This window comes from Ictalurus punctatus, chromosome 22, assembly GCF_001660625.3.
Source record: "Ictalurus punctatus breed USDA103 chromosome 22, Coco_2.0, whole genome shotgun sequence".
In the NCBI taxonomy this organism is placed as follows: Eukaryota; Metazoa; Chordata; class Actinopteri; order Siluriformes; family Ictaluridae; genus Ictalurus; species Ictalurus punctatus.
Genome location: NC_030437.2, coordinates 10,313,797 through 10,318,425, shown reverse-complemented (window position 1 = coordinate 10,318,425; position 4,629 = coordinate 10,313,797).

Sequence of the window (4,629 nt, the reverse complement as noted above, 5' to 3'; positions counted from 1 at the left end):
CAGACACGGTTAATATCTGCCTCTCAACTGTTAGTGAGCATATGTGACGAGGTTGAGACCGTACCATTTTTTTCTTAGAATGATGAGAACATCTTTTTGGAGAGGTTTGAAGACTAATTAACTGGCCCACATGTCAACATATGAGTGTTCTCATTACTGACTGCTCCAGATCCACAGAATTCAGAAACCATGCACTGAGATTGCTTTGCTCCAATCACCAATAACATGAAGAGGAGTAGGTAATAATAAGTAAGAATATTACTTAAAAGTACCATTAATCATCATCAAGCCCGCTTCAGTCTCAGATTAGTTTGTGTGGCTTCCCCGTCTGTTTCACAGAGGAGCTACCATCACCATGCTTCCTCTATTACTCGCTCTCATGCACGAGGCCCTGTTGATATGCCTGAAAACAGCTCTTCATTATTTCCACTTGTGAAATTTGTCTGTTTGGTGGAAGGCCCAGTAGCTCTCAGAAGAAACGCTTGGACCTCGAGTGCCCTGACATCTCATGTCCACACAGCACAGGAGTGATGATTGCTCTTTTATAAGTGTAATCCCATATTTCTAAAATTGTATCTATGTTAGGCAACATCGGGTCATTACCAGATGCTCTGGTTAAAAACGTCTGTTCAAACTCAAATCACCTGAAACGTCGACATTTTATGCTTACAAATATATTCTAGAAGACAGACAAGGCAGGTTTTAAAAAACTGTAAATACAAGGCAAATCAGTGCAACAGAGACATTTCTCAGAAGACCCCCTGCATAATTTCCATGGAACCTGAACATTTAATTATAGTAAGCTAATTTGGAAATGTATAAAAGTGCAAATGGTGGTACAGTGGGAAGCACTGACACCTTACAATGGTCTAAAGTTCAATCCCGAGTTCTAAAGTTCAATTCTGTGTGGGGTTTTGTGTGCATGTGGGTTACTTCCAGGTTTTCTGGGTTTCCTCCCACCTTCCAAAACATGCATGTAGGCAAATTGGCTAGGATATGATTGAATGAATGTGTGAAAGTGTTGTGCAAAGTGCCCTGAATCCCATCCAGGGTGTATTCCCATTTCCCACCCAATTCTCCTGGGATAGTCTCCGGATCCACCATGACCCTGATCAAAATAAAGCAGATCCTGGAGATGGATGAATAAATGATTGATTAAAATGAAATCATAAAAGGCCCATGACTTCTTGAACAGTGTTGGATAAAAAAAGGTAATAAGATTACTAATTACTACTTAAAATTGTAATTTGTTTACATTACTGATTACTGCATGTAAAAAGTAATCAGATTACTAATTACTTTACTTTCATGTTACTTTCAAACCTATCAAACCTACAAAAATACACTACAAAGTGAAACTCATAGATCTTCCAGTAAGTTTAGCTCACGTGACATGACCAGAAAAAGTTGGATTTATCATAAAACTTGTCTCGGGTGTTGTCATTGTTTGTAGGTCTACCAAACCGATAAAATCTCAAACTTTTCTAAATAGGCTAGTCTGGTGACAACTAAGCTTTCACTGTATGTGTTTAGCTGCTACAGTGCCATGCAGAGTACATTATCTTTCCTTATACTCTGCTCATATCATGTTCACGTAAACTGGAACTCATATAGACATTTACACACCTTGTTTTCCTGCTCAGCATCAGAGGATGTTACTGTTTCAGTTTCCCCTTTATTGGTTTAAAAAAAATGTAAACCCTGTCTGATTGGTCTTGCCTCCATTCACTGAAGATATAAAATTACAACACCGCCGTCTTCTTTTACTGACATTCAGTTCCGTAAGGATAAACTGCTCCATGTGGAGAATTATTCAGGGCTGAAGTAAAAATCTTCAGGGCAAAACGAGATTTATTTTTAAAATGCATTTTACTTAATATTCTTTTCTTAACAATAAATTTGTAACGCAAGTAACGTAATTTTATTGACATCAGTAACTGTAACCAAATGACATCAATTTTAAATGTAATGTGTTACATTACTGTGTTATCAGAAAAAGTAATTAGATTACAGTAATGCGTTACTTTGGAACATGTTATGCCCAGCTCTGTTCTCGAACCACAAAACCAAAAGAACCCATCAGAAAATAAGGTGATGCAATGTCTGATCTTGAAAAGAGGGAAATGGTGTCATGAAAGCTAAATCCCCCAGATATGAAAATCACAACAAGGAAATCCAAGCATGCTCTCTCTCTCTCTCTCTCTCTCTCTCTCTCTCTCTCTCTCTCTCTCTCTCTCTCTCTCTCTCTCTCTCTCTCTCTCTCTCTCTGTTATTTTCTCCAAGACAGACTGGTTGTCTAATCCCTTAGTCTTATTGTTCAGTCGAGCCAGGCTCCAGCTGAGTGAAATTACTTTTCAGCGGCGATGGTGCAAAGAGACTGATTTGAGAGTTTCTCTTGTCAATACACTGCTCTTGGGTTATATTAGACAACATTGATAAATGGATTTTTTTTTTAAATGGCTAACCAAGAAATCCGCATGACATAATTCTGCATTTTGTTAAGACTCCAGTAATTGGCATTGAACTCCACAGTCTGTCAGCTCAGTTCACCGGGTGGATACAATAACTGGCATTCCTCAGCAACATTAAACACCACTTCTCATTTAGTTGAAATTTGCGCGTGACTCGCCAAAACCAACCGCTCTGCTAAAATCAACAGATTAACAGGGGCCAAAAAGGGTGTTTACTTTTATGAACAATACAGTCCTATTCAAGATACCACCCGAGTAGACATTAGCGACCCAATGAAAATCATGTCGCATATAAATCACCTCTACAGTGGTCTGATAGGATTGTCAGCCAGGGTTTTGAGAAAACCTCCCGAGTGATGTCATTTCCTCTGCTGGAAACGTTCTGACCAAACAGTCTCTACTGCAGACGAGCTGTGGCTAGCCGTCTGTCTTTCATGCCCTCTTCAATGTTTAATCCATAACACTTGTCGCATGGCATTAATCCAGTGAGCACCACTGACCAACCTGGCCCGGATTCAGCTGGCGTATAAAAATATTATTGGTCCATTTTAAGAGGATTCTGGTCTGCCATGCTCAAGCCCCTTAAATATATGTCCATAATTTTTTTCGTCTTGTATATGACCGCAACATTCGCCTACACCAGTTTTAAATCTTTAAAAGATTTCCACTCTGGTATATATACTGTATATATGCCTCATGAACATTGAACAAAATGTTGTTTTTCCGTTTATTAAATGTCTTTGTGTTCATTGGAAACAATGAGCGTAACTTGAAAGGGGGTGTTTATGCACATACTCTTGATCTGAGACCAGTTTTGCTGTTTCTTTTCCTATAAGAGTTCATGAAAAAATCCACTCTGAGTGAATTAGATATTCATCTTTATAGTTAACATGTGATCATTAATGGCATACAAGAGTTAGGGTGTAACGGGTAAATTTGGAGTTTTTATTTCTTTTTTATTTCAACATGTTGCTCGATTTTAGTCTAGGTTGGTTTCATACATTACCCACAATGCTGTTTGACTACCTGCTGATACACTGTAAACCCTAATATTGTCTTTACTTAAACAATCATGTAATCAGTAATCATGACTAAACATTACTTACTTACATTATGTGTTTTGGACCCATAAATCAAACCTCTAAGTTCATTTAACTTATTTACCTACATAACACATAATACATAAACTTAAAATGTAAAGTGTTATGAACTCAAAATCATGTCCATGTCTCGGACCTCCTCATCATGAAGCTTCCAGAGTTTCAACTCTCATACTAATACTGCAGCTCTTCATCTCGTAGATCACTCACCAACTGAGCTGAACTCAACAAAACTGTGTCATATAGCTGCATTGCATTCTGGAACTTCGAGTCCAATGTTTGCCTTCTTCACTACATCTAGGTTGGATTTTACATTAATATGGCATTAATATGAAATTTCTGGAAAATAGTGAGTGAGGAAAGAAGCTGTCACTCTTTAGTTTTCAGGAGCTAACAGCAATACATGATTTTATGCCCTTATGTCACAGGATTAAAGAAACTGCATGACCAAACAACAAATTAGCATCTCTAAGCACATCCCAAATGTTTCAATAAAAACTTATGTAATGTGTTTCAGAGTGGCGTTTTCCTTTAAGATCAGGACATTGACAGAATGCTGAATGCTTAGGACATAGGTTTAGATATGAGACTTGTTTTTGCAACGTGACCTGAGGAGCTGGGTCAGATTACAGCTCGGTTACAGTCCTCTCACGCCAATATCCCCACCGTGATTGACACTTCCCTCCTCTGCCTTCACCTTGGCCCCTTCCCACACTCGTCACGGTGGGCACCAGCGGGCACACCGGGCCTGTCAATTAGCAGCTAATGTAGGGTGCAGCTGTATGTCAAACAACGCTTTCCCTCATGGCCAACCACGCATCAAATGTCCATCTGTCTGCCTGCGGGATTGCGATGTCTTGTTACTGAAGAAGAACGGAGGGAAAAAACAGCCAGCGGGAGAGGAGGACAGTCGAATGGAGGCGCATTAGTCACTCGCTCTCTAACAATTGTCCTAACACAAAGAGACATCACAGTTCAATTGTTTTCAGAGCTAAGCTTGTGTGAAAGGAATGATGGGTTTGGACATATTGGAATCTTCTTGGCCACTTTTATAGAAA